Source organism: Gadus morhua, chromosome 4 (assembly GCF_902167405.1).
Source record: "Gadus morhua chromosome 4, gadMor3.0, whole genome shotgun sequence".
Lineage (NCBI taxonomy): Eukaryota > Metazoa > Chordata > Actinopteri > Gadiformes > Gadidae > Gadus > Gadus morhua.
The window spans coordinates 21140334-21157307 of record NC_044051.1 but is presented as its reverse complement, the minus strand read 5'-3'; positions in this window follow the sequence as shown (position 1 = coordinate 21157307).

Sequence of the window (16974 nt, the reverse complement as noted above, 5' to 3'; positions counted from 1 at the left end):
GCTGCCTTATAATAGTCTTCTAGACAAGGTAGAGACATGCCTCCCTTTTCTTTGGATAGCTGTAGTGTTTAAAACGTACTATTGGTTTCTTACTCTGCCATATAAACCTAGAAATCATCCGATTCCATTAAGTAAATTGTTTAGTCGGAATCTGTACCGGTAGGGATTGGAAAAGAAACAACAGTCGCGGCAAAATTATCATCTTTATAGTCTCTATTCTATTATGCATACTAAGGGCCCTATTTTAACGGTCTGAAAAGCAAGTCAGAAGCGCCAAGCGCAAGTAGCTTTGTGGGTGGTTCTATGGAGATGTCGCTATTTTACCGGCACAAAAATGACTCCCGGCGCCCGGCGCAAATCTAAAAAGGGTTGCTCAGAAGTAGCCTAATTACCCGTAGGTGTGGTTTGGGCGTAACGTGCAATAAACCAATGAGAGTGGTTTATTTGCTCCCATACCCATTAAGAGCCATGAGCTCATTTGAATCTGACAAGTTGATATTTTGACAGCGCGTCTGCAGTCTCCGATGAAACAGATGCACATGAATTTCAAAAAGAATCTTCAAAAGGCTCACTTCAGAAATACTGATTCCTCAAATTAATTTCGGCAAAGAAAACTTAAAACACATATGATATGCGGTAACTGTGGTTCTATTTAATGATATACGCAATACATTATAAACATTGTTTCTTATCAGTATTTAATGCATTATCGTTATCGACTTGTGTTCCTAATATGCATGTGTCCCCCCGGTTATACACATTGTCATGGACTGTATTATGCGTTACATGTTTAGTTTGCATGTGTTTAAACAGATGGACGCACACACGTCTGCCGTCATACTCATCAATCCTAAAAGTTATGGGCATGTACACGACGTCTGTGTCAAGAAAATATGTGTTTGCTGTACGGTGTTTGCAGATGCATTGATTTAAAAGTACAACTTATTACCGCTGTATCAGCTGTTCTTTCCCAAATAATTTACCAAGAATGTGTGGCTGGGTAGATGAGAGTGGCAAAGTGTATGCGTGAGGTGCACAAGCAACATTATGCATGCGCCGTAAAATAGCATCTGAACAAAACGCGCCACTGACTTTAACCAGGTATTTCCTGGTTTGTGGCGCAAGTGATTTCTGAAACTGCAAAATAGCACCAGGGAACGTTTGCGCCAGAACACGCCTCTGCCTTTCGCCAAACCGCCCCTAGGGGCGCAAGATCATTCCCTAATTTACCGACGCATGGCGCAGGAGGGAAAAGAACGCTCTGCGCCAGTTGCAAACTAGCAACGACACATGCGCCAGTGAGAAAGTCAATTGTGCCGGATGCAAGATAGGGTGGATAGATAAGTGTTAGACGAGCTCCAAATCTATTTATATTAATTTTGTGATGGGTGATTATTTGTATTACATATACAGGTATATCAGTTAGGTTTCTCTGTATAATTACACCGATACATCTCATAACATTTGTTTTCCATTTGAAATTATATATTTTATCAACATTATCTTGTGGGAAAAAGTTATAAGAAAGGGTTTGGTTCTTAAGTTTAATTTGTAGCCTGAATAAAGACCATATTGTTCAAGGCTGGACATGAGTTTTGGCAGGCTTAAAGCTGGAGTCTCGCCACCTTTGGCGAGACCCTTGGGTTGAAACCTTTGGTTGAAACATTTTAAAAGCATGTCAGGAATTCCCGAATATTTTATGCCATTCATGTGACATGACCCATGACACATTCAACATGACACATCATGTTTGTAATGGGATTTTTGACTGTTGTTTTCAGTCTCCATGCCAATATTTCTTTAGCCCTACGCCAAACTGTGTTTTATGTGCTTAAGTTTATTTTCCATCTGGTTGTCCACCTTGTTTAGTTCTAACTTTGTTAAACTTATTTGTTCTAGCAGGATGGGGTCTTTCAGCTCAATATCTTTATTTTCCAATGCTTTTAATTTGTTAGTCAAGTCTGTCACTTGTCTTTGTTTTTTCTTTTTTCTTTCTTGATGACGACATTATAATTTTTCCTCTAAGCACTGCATTGCCAGCATCTCATAAAACACTTGGTGATATGAAGTCACCTCATTACTAATCATTCAATCAATTTAGTCTCAAATACACTGCAAAGTGATCAGACACATAACTAACCCAAATATTGCAGTCCTTTCCTATCCTGAAAAAAAAAGTCTAGAGTAGACAGCGTGGGAGTGGGAGAAAAAAGTATACTGCTTTACAGATGGGTGGAGTTCCCTCAATATGTCAAACATACCAATCCCTTTGAGCATTTTCCTTATATTTAATGATTCAGAATTAACCTGTTTAGAGGAATTTGTACGTTGCAATCCCCCCCCACAAATGAGATTGCCTGAAGCTTCTGAGGCAATTCAATTTAATATTTCTTTAACCAATAATTTGTCCTGTCCTGGTGGTCTGTAGACATAAAGTAATGTTATTTCTCTTGAATCTATAAACCCTTTCACCAGGACATAATGCCCCTCCTTATCTGTATTCTGCGTGGAGACCTGAAAGGCCACTTTGTTTTTTTTTGTTTTTCAACTTTTCATGTTAACCTTTTACCAAATGATTATTTCCTGCCAAAAGATTATATGTTGGTTTTCTCTTTTCATCTTCGCAATGACTTTCCCCCTTTTAATCGGATTTAGTAGCCTGTTAACATTTAGTGTTATAATTCTATATTCTTGTTGAAGCATAAAACATCTAAAACAACTTTCATCACTGTACTGTAGACCCAAGATGACCTTAATATTAGAACGTGAACATGTATTACGAAGAAATCACAAAAAAGTATCATAGATTCATAAATATCGATTTCCATAACAGACTTTTTTTTAATTTATCTATATTGAAAATTAAAGCCTTGGGTTTCCAAGGGCCTCTTCAGTGCAAACAGAAATATCTGACAGTGAGTATCAGCTCAGTGCTCGCACAGGGCAATATTAGCAGATTCCCAGACAACGGTCTGTTTCTTCTTACCCCGTCCACCCCTGTGCGGGGCTGACTCATCTCACCCTGTAGGAAAATCAAGTTGTGTCCCCTGTATCATGGCTAAATCCGCGGAGCAACCTCTGCGCTCTCTCTTGTCTTGCTGTCTGGCTCCTGCGCTTGGCGTTCACCGTCTCCCAGGAGATTTTCTTCAGCCACTCCATCGCTGCTGGGGCCGGAGCGTTGCGTTTTTCCTCTCCGTCGACGTCCGTTGCAAGCCCCCTCTTCATCAGATCCGCCATCGCCTCGTCCACACTGCTGTAGGTGACGGGACCACCATCAAAAAACACCCACAGTCTTGTTGGTGGCGGAGACTTAAAGCGAAGCCCCTTTTCTTTAAAGGGGACATATTATGAAAACCACACTTTCCCCAGGATTTGGGGTGTTGTTTTGGGTCTCTGGTGCTCCCATACACATACAATCTTTAAAAAAAGTCTGTACAAGATTTTTTGAGTGAGATATGCATTTCTGAAAGTAACCCTCTATGCTGTGCAGCTATTTCCAACAAAGAGCTTCAAAACTTGTTTTCTGGAACTCATATACTATGTTTTGTTGTTGGGAAAACACCATAATATGTCTCCCTTAAGAAGTTTTCTGATGAAGAAGTCTTCTTCTGGGTCTCCGTTGGGTAATCCTGGTCAAAATACACTCTATTTCCGTTCAGGTGAACTTTCTTCTTCCGTTCGGTTTGGGGCAGCGTTGAATGCCAAGTTTGCGTGTCAGGACGTTGTGTTGCGTGTGGCTGATGCCTTTGTTACTCTTTTCTGCTGCCAGTTTCTCGGGTATCTGTATTGATTTACCTTCCGCCTTTCAACTCCTCCCCCTTGAAATTGTATATTATAAACTTTTAAGTGTATAACTATTTTAGTTTGAGGGATTATATAAGACTGTCTGGGAGTTTAACTCTATGCTTCCATTCGCCCTGCTGACGTCATCCCGGAAATCTCTGACTATTTTTTATTGGATAAAACAACCCTGCTGTGAAGAGCTTTTAGATTCCTAACGCAGTGCACATGAATGGTCGCTGTCGGGAGCACACGTAAGCGTGAGCGTCATCACTACGAGGCATCTCGTTATTACTAGGACCATGAACGCGCCTTTAATCCCTTGCTTCATATAAAAAAAATCATACATCTCTATCTTAATCCTAAATCCTTATGTGCCCCCTTGAATGGTGTCTATTTTTTAATCTTCTGATTACCTCAGCCCCCAACTGGATAAACTTGATTGTCTTGATTCCTCTTTTATGGGAAAAATACGCAGTCTCTAGCTTTTGTTCTGTGAGATGTATTGTTGTTCCTTAAACCTGTCAATCGGGGGTGCTGTACCACGATCAAATTTGTAATTTTGGGTCAGATTGACGAATGGCAGATTCTGTTTTTTAGGTCGTAGAGCAGGCTGCCTTCAATGTGAAGACAAGGCACAAAGCAATTACAGCAGAGGACACTCTCTCCTCTGTCCTCCTTCTGTCTCCTCCTCACCCAGATCGCTACTTGGCGAGAGAGTCTCCGAGACGGGCCCCGGAGCCCCCCCCCCCCCTACTCTCCACCCCCCCTCCTCCGCCATGCATGCGTCACTCTCTTTAGGTGACTTTGGAGACGCTTGAGGGATATTCTTCAGCTCATACGGCAGCAAGCCAAAACATACAATTAGTGACACGACATGAAGGTTATGTGAATAAACCAGTTGAAACAATGTGAGGATTGCTTTGGCAATGAGTATTTAAAATGATATTATGGATGTATATGGTTACTCAACATGCCTACATGCTTACATATTTCAACGGCAAAACAAATCCAAACAATTATGATATTCAGAAAATAATCCGGTCCACGGACTGGCTTCCCACTGCTTACGATGAACCCATGAATGAATGAAGACTGAATGAATGAAGTGTTGATGTTCAGCCTGGAGCCTCACCATTCAGTTGTATTGACCATCGGCCGGCATTCAGCAGCAGGCCCCGAATAGACCAGAGATCTGCTTCCAGGTGACACTTGGAAACCGATTACTTAAAGCTGCTTCGTTAGAACAAACGCAGCAGTCCATCCATTTTAGGACAATCGCCCAACACCCAGGGATTATGCCACGGTGCAGTCCGCGGTCCAAGCCCATAATCCTGGTCAGAACAGCGGGGGGCTTTGCATCCGATGACGTCCACCCTTGTTTGATTGTGCTTTATATTCTTCATTCTACAATTCTATAGTCTCCATTCCCCCCGCCCCTACATATACCCGCACACGTACGCACACACACCTGACCTCCCTCTCAGCCTTGATGACCCTGGGGAGGGAGATATATACAGGTGCTGGTCAAATTATTAGAATATCATGAAAAAGTTGATTTATTTCAGTAATTATATTCAGAACGTGAAACTTACATATTATATCAATTCATTACACACAGAGTGATATATTTGAAATGTTTATTTCTTTTAATTTGGATGATTAGTACTGACAATTACTGAAAATCCCAAATTCAGTATCTCAGAAAATTAGAATATTAGTTACGACTAGTACAAAAAATGATTTTTTAGAAATGTGGGCCAACTGAAAAGTATGAACATGGAAAGTTTCAGCATGTATGGCAATCAATACTTAGTTGCAGCTCCTTTTGCCTGAATTGCTGCAGCAATACGGCGTGGCATGGAGTCGACCAGTCTGTTGCACTCCTCAGGTGTTATGAGAGCCCAGGTTGCTTTAATAGTGGCCTTCAGCTCTTCAGCATTGTTGGGTCTGGCATCTCGCATCTTCCGCTTCACAATACCCCATAGGTTTTCTATGGGGTTAAGGTCAGGTGAGTTTGCAGGCCAATCAAGAAGAGGGATACCATGGTCCTTAAACCAGGTACTGGTAGATTTGGCACTGTGTGCAGGTGCCAAGTCATGTTGGAAAATGAAATCGTCACCTCCATAAAGTTGGTCCGCGGCAGGCAGCATAAAGTGTTCTAAAACTTCCTGGTAGACTGCTGCATTGACCCTGGACCTCAGGAAACACAGTGGACCAACAGCAGCAGATGACATGGCACCCCAGACCATTACTGACTGTGGAAATTTTACACTGGACTTCAGGCAACGTGGATTCTGTGCCTCTCCTGTCTTCCTCCAGACTCTGGGACCTTGATTTCCAAAGGAGATACAAAATTTACTTTCATCTGAAAACATAACTTTGGACCACTCAGCAGCAGTCCAGTCCTTTTTGTCTTGAGCCCAGGCGAGACGCTTTTGACGTTGTCTCTTATTCAAGAGTGGCTTTACACGAGGAATGCGACAGCTGAAGCCCATATCTTGCATACGTCGGTGTGTGGTGCTTCTTGAAGCACTGACTCCAGCTACAGTCCACTCTTTGTGGATCTCCCCCACATTTTTGAATCGGTTTTTTGTTTGACAATCCTCTCCAGGGCGCGTTTATCCCTCTTGCTTGTACACTCTTTTCTACCACATCTTTTTCTTCCCTTCGCCTCTCTATTAATGTGCTTGGACACAGAGCTCTGGGAACATCCAACCTCTTTGGCAATGACCTTTTGTGTCTTGCCCTCCTTCTTTAAAGTATCAATGGTCATCTTTTGAACAGTTGTCAAGTCAGCAGTCTTCCCCATGATTGTGTGTCATACAGAATCAAAACGAGAGACCATTTAAAGGCTTTTCCAGGTGTTTTGAGTTAGTTAGCTAATAAGAGTGTGGCACCAGGTGTCTTCAATATCTGACCTTTTCACCATATTCTAATTTTCTGAGATGTTGAATTTAGGGTTTTCATTGGTTGTCAGCTATAATCATCTTCTTTTTGGCAAAAAACACTTATAATGTATCAGTCTGTTTGGAATGAATGTATACATTCTACAGGTTTGACTTTCTAAATGGAATTAATGAAATAAATCAACTTTTTCATGATATTCTAATAATATGACCAGCACCTGTATAAGAAGAGAAAACACATGTAATAGCACCTAGAGGATGTAATCTTCCCTACTCCAGATGAGGGAGAAAACACAAAATGAAAAGCTGTTCTTGGGGACTGGAGTTTTTCTGGGTAGATACAGTGAAGGAAATTATGTTTTTTTTATTAATACCATATATGGATGGAGAGGGAGGGTGATAGAGAGACAGAGGGATTACATTGTCTGTCTGGTACCTCAGTGCTTGGTAAGAAGCTTTTTATGTTCATGAAAAAACATTTAATTTTCATGCTGCGCAGTAACGCAGTAAGTCACCCAACTTAACCTAACATAACCCTTACCCAGATAACCACCCCACACCAGTTAACCTAACTAAACCCTCAACCAGTTAACCAACCCACACCAGTTAACCTTACCTAACCCTACCCTAAACCGGTTAACCCAAACACACCCCAGTTAACCACACCTGAGTTAACCACACCCTAGTTAACCCCACCATAGTTAACCACACCACATCCATGTTAACCGCACCACACACAAGTTAACAACATCACAGTTAACCAAACCCCAGTTAAACACATCCCAGTTAACCAAACCCCAGTTGACCACACCACAGTTATCCACATCCCAGTTAACCACACTCCAGTTAATCACTCCACACCACTCTGCTAACTAGACCTTCAATACAAAGACTCACTCAAAATAAACCAATGCCTCGATTTGATTCTGTATACTGACTCTGGAGGCTACAAATAACCTACAAGCAACATGTCAATAATGTCAACTGGTGAAATGCATGGCTCCAGATTCACTCCTCACCATGGCATCATACAGAAACATCCTGACCAGAGGATCACAACCAGCGTGTCACCCAGGAGCCCAGCTCAATATCCATCACTGTGACTCTGGGCCAGGTGCTGCTCTGTGATAGGGCTCATCCCATGCTTCAATCACGGACACAGCCCCTGGCGGGTTGATTACACTCTCTGGGCCCGTCTGAAACGCAAGTGGGAAGCGCAAAGCGCAAGTATTTGTGGGCGGTTCTACGGCGCTATCGCTATTTTACAGGCGGATAAATGACACTTGCGTCGCGGCGCAAGTGTCAAAAGGGTTGGTCTGAAGCAGCCTAGTTACCCGTAGGTGTGGTTTGGGCGTAACGTCCAACAAACCAATGAGAGTGCCAGCTCCCATCCCCTTTAAGAGCCATGAGCGCATTTGAATCGGACGAGTTGATATTTTGACAGCGCGTCTGCAGTCTCCGATGAGACAGATGCACATGACGAGATCGCGGGTACAAGCGGCCGAGATGAGTTTTCTCAGAAGGGTGGCTGGGTCTCCCTTAGGGATAGGGTGAGAAGCTCAGCCATCCGTGAGGAACTCGGATTAGAGCCGCTGCTCCTTTACTTATGTAGCAGGATGGGCCTTTAATTAGTGCTGCAGTACCGGCCTATCACTGTTGGGTGCGCTGCCTATAAAGGTGGGTGGTTGTGCACTGGGAGCACTCTTGCCTGGGAGCTCCTGGCTATCCCGCCTCCTGTTGTCACCGAAACCTGATCGCCTCACCTGATCGCCTTTTAGCTGGATCGTGCAGCTCGCCGTTGTTTGGTATGTAGTAGTTGCGTGCATCTGTGTTCTAAACTTTGCACAAGTCCTCAACATTGGCTTCCATCCCTCAGGCAGTTCATTGGCCGGGTCTTCCCTCTCCCGTATCGACCCCAGTTGTAGGGCGTGCGAGTGTTTCCTCCTCTACCTGTTGCAGCGGGGAGCGATCAGCTGATTGATCGAGTTGCACTTGTAATTGTGCTGCTCGGTACAAGTGATCCTCTTCCTCCCCTTTGATGTTCATTCAACTCCTGACGGTATGTGGATAAGATGACGCTAACTCAAGTTATTACAGTTGTTGTTCAGCCTCTAGAACAAATGTATTTTTCTATGGCAGGGTTGACGTGTGTGTGGGCGGTTTCTGCCAGCACGTCCCCCCCCCCCCCCCCCCTCTTCACGCTGCTGTTGGCCGGCTGCCGTTTTGTCCATTGGTTATATAGCCAACACATCCATCCTACTCTGCATCTCCTACTGTGCTGTACCTGCCACCGAGTATGGTGATTGCTGCCTCATCCTCAGTCTCATTATCTTAATCCATTCATTTAACCGACTTCTAACTGATCTTATTGTTGATATTATTTGTGTTTTGTGGGTTGCTTTGCATGTTTGTTTTGGTTTAATTCGTTTTCTTAGTTATTTTGGTTTGGCTTAATTGCTTTACTTATTCATTTGGATTTATCAGCTTGGATAAATCTCCTTTACTTTTGATTTAAACCCCATTTAGTTATTTGCTCTTCCCTTTTTGTGTATTTCGTGTGTGTGTGTGTGTGTGTGTGTGTGTGTGTGTGTGTGTTTGCTTTAGTGTGTTTGTGTGAACATATTTTATTGAGAAGTCATGTTTAAAGATTATATATATTAATTAAAAGGAATTTAATTTGTATGCTGGACCCAGTCTCAAGCTTTCATTAGTGAACGAACTATGCTTTAACTTAGGTTAATCTAACTCTCCAGGTGAAATTCCTGGGGTGGCGTTGTTGGCAACTTGTCACTAGTTCTTTAACTGAACTTTATCTTTTTGTTTCCCCAACCGCCGAATGCCACATTTGGCGTTGTCGGCAGGATAATTACTTTTGGAAAGCAGAGACGTGTGGTCCAGTTTCTTTATATAATTTGTTTTGTTTATTTTAATAGTCCCCAGGGTACATATTTGATGTAGATGTTTTGAATTGTGTTCAGAGGCAAAACGGCAGCTTGGCCTTTCGTGGTCCGCAGAGTCCCGGTGAGAATCCAGTTGTGGGGTTGTTGTGTCCTAGTCTGACTGTAGTGTTAGTTATGGATGTAGAGCTGCAGGAGTTGAGGGAGCTGGTGGCGCAGTTAAAGGTGGACAATGAGAGGTTGCGGCAGGAGCAGGCTGTGGCCTTGCCCGGTCCTAGTTCTGAATCCTCCACTTCTTCTGTGCCACCTGTGGCCCCTGTTACTACTAGGAACCCCATAGCAGAGAGGCTGGTTTTTGTGCCAAGGGATAGAAAGTGTCCTATGTTCAGAGGAAAATCAGGTATGGGGTTGACTGAGTGGCTTGAGGAGGCTCAAGCCTGCATGCGGGCGCGTCACTTATCCACATCTGAGCAAGCCTTTTTCTTGTTTGATCATCTTGAGGGTGAGGCTCGAGAGGAGATCAAATATCGGTCTGTTGTGGAGAAGGAAGACTCAGCTAAAATCATCTCTGTGTTACAGGAACTATATGGGTGCTCAAAGTCTTATGTAGCCTTACAGGAGGCGTTCTTCTCCCGACAGCAACAAGAAGGGGAGACACTGCACGAGATCTCCCTCGCGTTATTGAGCTTGATGGAGTCGGTGAAAAGAAGTGCACCTGGTGGGATGACGAATGCAGATGTTTTGCTGCGCGACCAATTTGTCGAGCATGTTTTGGACGGTGCCTTGCGTCGCGAGCTGAAGCAGATGGTCAGGAGGCAGGCTACTGCTACTTTGCTTGATGTCCGGGGTGAGGCGATCCGGTGGGAACGGGAGGGGTTCCCTGGGTGCGGGAGGGGTCGGAGTCATTCCGTTCCTTCAGCTTTTGGTCTCCAGTACGGGGTACAGAGTGGCTCCCGGGGAGCAACCACTCCACCTCAGGGACAGGAAATGGTGGAGATGAGAGAGATGTTAAGGTTGCAGCAAGAACAGCTGAACCAACTTACCCAGAGCATCGCCACATTGCAGCCCTCTCATCTGCGCCACCCTCCACCTCGTCGTGGCCCTGTTATATGCCGGCGCTGCCAACAGTCAGGTCACTACGCAAGCGACTGTGATGGCGTTCGGGTTTCTGCTCGCACACAGTCTTCTTTGCCTGGTCGTCAACAGTCTAAAAGGCATTCTCATCAGGCCCAGGAGCTGGAAAACTAGCACCCGCCGAACTGCAGAGCCACCGTTCGGGGGGGGTAGCCACTGGCTCGGAGGAAGTTCTTGAGCTGATGTCGTCTTGCCCGCATGTTGCCGTGAACATGGGTGGAGCTCAGGTTCTTTGCTTGGTAGATACCGGTTCCATGGTGTCTACAGTTACAGAAAGCTTTTTCCTGCAACACTTCCGGCCTTGGGGGCATGAGAGGCTCCAAGCTTGTAATTGGCTGAAGCTTAGAGCAGCCAATGGGTTGGACATCCCCTATGTTGGCTACCTGGAGTTAGATGTCGAGCTCTGTGGCACTTCAGTGCCGCGGTGTGGGGTTTTGGTGGTGAAAGATCCTCCGGGAGCGGTGTCTGCTCAGGTTCCTGGTATTCTGGGGATGAACATTATTCGTCGATGTTATCAGGTGCTCTTTGGACAGCATGGTCTGGCTTTGTTCAATTTGCTCTCTGTATCAGATGCACCAGAGACAGTTACGCAGGCACTACAGAAGTGTCATCAGGCCAGCAGGCAAGCCCCTCAGCACGCAGCAGGCCAGGTCAAGGTTCGGGGTGGGAAGGCATGCTGTATCCCTGGTGGTACGATGACAATAGTTACAGCAACATGCTCCTAGCAGTACTCGGGTACTAGGGTGTTGTTTGAGCCTTTGGAGTCTGGCCTACCTGCTGGGCTGCTTGCTTCACATGCTTTGGTTCGGGTAGTACGAGGCACTGCGTACATCCCGATTGTAAATGTTGGCTCCACTAGTGTTTTGTTGTACCCTCGTACTGTGGTGGGCACCTTGGATGAAGTCCGGGTTGTCAGCCTGCCTGCAGGGGTCACCGAGACGCCAACAGACGTCGCCACCGTGGCTTCCCAGGCCACGTCTGAAGTCGTGCCAGATCGGATTGGGGCTTTGGACTTGTCAGCCTTGCCGACTGAAGATCGGGGTAAGGTTCAGTCCCTTCTTAGGCAGTACGACTCTGTCTTTTCCTCCCATGAGGGAGATCTGGGATGCACCAACCTGATCAGCCATGACATCCCGCTCTTAGACAACGTGCCTGTCAGGCAACGCTATAGGCGCATCCCGCCGTCCGAGTACGAGGTGGTTAAGGAGCATATTAACCAACTTCTTGAAAATCAAATCATCAGAGAGTAGCAGTCCTTATGGTGCCCCAATTGTGCTTGTGAAAAAGAAAGACGGCAGTTTACGCATGTGCGTGGACTACCGCCAGCTCAACAACAAAACGCGGAAGGATGCTTTTCCTCTTCCACGCATCGATGAATCTTTGGACGTCCTGACAGGTGCCCGCTGGTTCTCTACTCTTGACTTGGCCAGCGGGTATAACCAGGTCCCGGTCACAGAAGCAGACAGGCCCAAAACCGTCTTTTGCACCCCGTTCGGCTTATTCGAATGGAACCGCATGCCCTTTGGGCTTTGCAATGCCCCCAGCACTTTCCAGAGGCTGATGCAGCGAATGTTCGGTGACCAACAATGTCAATCGTTGCTCCTGTATCTGGATGACATCGTGGTCTTCTCCTCCACGGTGGAACAACACCTGGAGCGGCTGGAGATTGTACTGGGGCGGTTGCAGGAACAAGGCCTGAAGGCTAAGCTAAGCAAATGCGCGTTCTTCCAGCCGAAGGTGCGGTACTTGGGCCATGTGGTCTCTGACCAGGGAGTATCCACCGATCCCAGCAAGCAAGAGGTAGTTGCCAACTGGCAGCCTCCCACCACCATCGCTGACCTACGCTCATTCCTTGGCTTCGCCAGCTATTACCGCCGCTTTGTGGAGGGGTTTGCCAAGTTGGCGGCCCCTCTACACAAGCTGGTAGCAGAACTAGCTGGTAGGAAGTCTAGGGGTGTGGTGCGAATAGTGGCGGAGCATTGGTCGGATGAGTGCCATCGCAATTTTGAAGCATTGAAGACCAAACTTACCACTGCACCTGTGCTCGCCTACGCCAACTTCTCCTTACCTTTCATCCTGGAGGTTGATGTGAGCTATGGTGGCCTTGGAGCTGTGCTCTCACAGGAACAGAATGGGAAGCTCAGACCTATAGCTTATGCTAGCAGGGGGTTGAGGCCCACAGAGCGAAATATGTCGAACTACAGCTCCATGAAATTGGAGTTTTTAGCTCTCAAGTGGGCTATGTCAGAAAAATTCAGGGAGAACTTGCTTGGTTATAAATGCATTGTTTACACCGACAATAATCCCCTCAGTCACTTGTCTTCTGCCAAACTCGGTGCCACCGAACAGCGTTGGGCAGCACAATTGGCAGCTTTTGATTTTGAAATAAAGTGCCGCTCTGGGAGGAGTAATAAAAATGCTGACGCTTTATCTCGTAGGCATCCACCTGGGCCAACGAACCTAGAGGTGATGTTTCCCGGTACCTCAGTCCCTGAGCCCTTGCGGCAGGTCCTGCAGCGTGAAACCACTCCCGCCAATCAAGCTGCTATTGCTGCTTTGCCCCATCATGCACCTTCTGACCTCCAGGCACTTCAACAAGCTGACCCTGTCCTTCAGGAGGTTTTAGCATTCTGGGGGCGGCAGCAGAGTCCCAACTATCAGGAGCGGAAGCACTTGTCTCCTCCTGCACTGACCATTATAGGTCAGTGGAAATGGCTGGTTGAACAGGAGGGTGTTCTCTTCCGGCGCATCTTCCGTCCTGATGGCGCCGAAGCGGTGCTTCAACTTCTGCTGCCTGCCACGTTAAAGCAAGAGGTGCTGGCTCAGGTTCATCAAGGGCATGGGCATCAGGGTGTGGAGAGGACATTGGAGCTAGTGCGGCAAAGGTGCTACTGGCCAGGCATGTCCTCAGAGGTGGCACAGTGGTGCAGAGAGTGTGAGAGGTGTCAAGTTGCTAAGGACACACCCAGACCGCCTCCCAGTGTCATTGGGCATTTGTTGGCTTCGCGTCCCAACGAAATCTTGATTTCGTTGGGATTTTACCTTGCTGGAACCAGCCACAACGGGTTGGAGAATGTCTTAGTCATGACAGACGTTTTCAGTAAATACACCTTGGCTGTTCCTACCCGAGATCAACAAGCCCCAGTTGTTGCTCAGACTTTGGTCACTGAGTGGTTCTATAAGTTTGGCGTTCCTGCCCGTATCAATTCTGATCAGGGCCGCAACTTTGAAAGTTCCCTCATTAAACAGCTCTGTGTACTTTACGGTATTGAAAAATCTCGCACCACTCCATACCATCCCGCCGGTAACGGCCAATGCGAACGCTTTAATCGCACTCTCCACAACTTATTGCGTGCCTTACCTGCATCTCGGAAAAGAGACTGGCACTCTTGCCTGCCACAGGTGCTCTACTCGTATAACACCAGTCCCCATCAGTCCACCGGCGAGTCTCCATTCTACCTGATGTTCGGGCAAGAACCCAGGCTGCCGGTTGATTTTCTCTTGGGTAGAGTCTTGGACCCTGTGGGTGGCGAGGTCCACGAGTGGATCCAAGAACATCAAAACCGGCTCCAGCTTGCCTTTGACGGGGCCCGGGAAAGGTTGAAGGTGGCGGCAGAGCGCAGAAGGAGGAATCATGATAATCATGTTCGGGATGACCCACTAAAGGTGGGGCAGTTGGTGTGGCTGCGCGATCATAGTGCAAGGGGGCGCCACAAGATACAGGATCTGTGGGGCCCTGTGGTGTACCGAGTCGTAAAGGCACCCCGAGAAGGTGGTCCAGTGTACACCATCGCACCGATGGACGACCAAACCAAAGTTCGGCAGGTCCATCGAACACTGTTTAAAGCCATTGCTGGAGCTGCCCCTCAGGGTAGTACATTGCCCCCTTGTCCACCCCCTCTTGACCGGCCTCGGTCAGAGGATGAGTTGCCGTTTGACGGAGACTTGTTTATGTTGGGGCCGGAGACCCCTGTTTCTGCCCCTGCTCGCACAGCCGTGGTGACTCAAACCACCCCTCGGTTGCTGCTCCCACCACCTGACTCTGCTGGGTCAGAGTCGTCAAGCGCTCCCTCGACTGCAGTGGCAGATCCACCCTCCATTTCCCTGGCCGTTCCATCCGCCAGTTATGTGGCTGAAAGTGAAGTACGCCGGTCAGCCAGGTCGACGGCTGGCCAGCACCCAAACCTCTATCATCTTCCGCGACCTGTAGGGAACTTGGCATCTGGGGCTGCAAATCCCCCTGGTCCAGTGTCAAATGCCGTTACTGCGCTCTTTAGGCCGTGGAGTTAGTTGGGTGATCCTCTGGATCAGTTGTTCCATCGTCGGGACGACGATGAAGTCAATGGGGGTAGAATGTAGCAGGATGGGCCTTTAATTAGTGCTGCAGTACCGGCCTATCACTGTTGGGTGCGCTGCCTATGAAGGTGGGTGGTTGTGCACTGGGAGCACTCTTGCCTGGGAGCTCCTGGCTATCCCGCCTCCTGTTGTCACCGAAACCTGATCGCCTCACCTGATCGCCTTTTAGCTGGATCGTGCAGCTCGCCGTTGTTTGGTATGTAGTAGTTGTGTGCATCTGTGTACCTTCTAAACTTTGCACAAGTCCTCAACATTGGCTTCCATCCCTCAGGCAGTTCATTGGCCGGGTCTTCCCTCTCCCGTATCGACCCCAGTTGTAGGGCGTGCGAGTGTTTCCTCCTCTACCTGTTGCAGCGGGGAGCGATCAGCTGATTGATCGAGTTGCACTTGTAATTGTGCTGCTCGGTACAAGTGATCCCCTTCCTCCCCTTTGATGTTCATTCAACTCCTGACGGTATGTGGATAAGATGACGCTAACTCAAGTTATTACAGTTGTTGTTCAGCCTCTAGAACAAATGTATTTTTCTATGGCAGGGTTGACGTGTGTGTGTGGGCGGTTTCTGCCAGCACGTCCCCCCCCCCCTCTTCCCGCTGCTGTTGGCCGGCTGCCGTTTTGTCCATTGGTTATATAGCCAACACATCCATCCTACTCTGCATCTCCTACTGTGCTGTACCTGCCACCGAGTATGGTGATTGCTGCCTCATCCTCAGTCTCATTATCTTAATCCATTCATTTAACCGACTTCTAACTGATCTTATTGTTGATATTATTTGTGTTTTGTGGGTTGCTTTGCATGTTTGTTTTGGTTTAATTCGTTTTCATAGTTATTTTGGTTTGGCTTAATTGCTTTACTCATCCATGATATTATTTGTGTTTTGTGGGTTGCTTTGCATGTTTGTTTTGGTTTAATTCGTTTTCTTAGTTATTTTGGTTTGGCTTAATTGCTTTACTTATTCATTTGGATTTATCAGCTTGGATAAATCTCCTTTACTTTTGATTTTAACCCCATTTAGTTATTTGCTCTTCCCTTTTTGTGTATTTTGTGTGTGTGTGTGTGTGTGTGTGTGTGTGTTCGCTTTAGTGTGTTTGTGTGAACATATTTCATTGAGAAGTCATGTTTAAAGATTATATATATTAATTAAAAGGAATTGAATTTGTATGCTGGACCCAGTCTCAAGCTTTCATTAGTGAACGAACTTGTGTGCTTTAACTTAGGTTAATCTAACTCTCCAGGTGAAATTCCTGGGGTGGCGTTGTTGGCAACTTGTCACTAGTTCTTTAACTGAACTTTATCTTTTTGTTTCCCCAACCGCCGAATGCCACACTTAGAAAGGAGTCAGCTGAGGTGGTTCGGGCATCTGGTAACGATGCCCACTGGGCGACTTCCTTGGGAGGTGTTTCAGGCACGGCCAGTGGGGAGGAGACCTCGGGGAAGACCCAGGACTAGGTGGAGAGATTATATCTCAACACTGGCCTGGGAACGCCTCGGGATCCCCCCGTCAGAGCTGGTCAATGTGGCCCGGGAAAGGGAAGTCTGGGGCCCCCTGCTTGAGCTGCTCCCCCCGCGACCCGACCCCGGATAAGCAAACGAAGATGAGATGATGATGAGAGTGTTTAGTTTGTGTGTGTTTAAACAGAGCACACACGCGCGCCCGCATTCATTCATTCTTTTTAACACTCACTCGCGGTAAAACAATGTTTTTCACGATCAAATAGGCCTACTCATCAATCCTAAAAGTTATGGGCATGTAGGCCTACACGATGTCTGTGTCAAGAAAATATGTGTTTGCTGTACGGTGTTTGCAGATGCATTGATTTAAAAGTACAACTTATTACCGCTGCATCAGCTGTTCTTTCCCAAATAATTTACCAAGAATGTGCGGCTAGGTAGATGAGA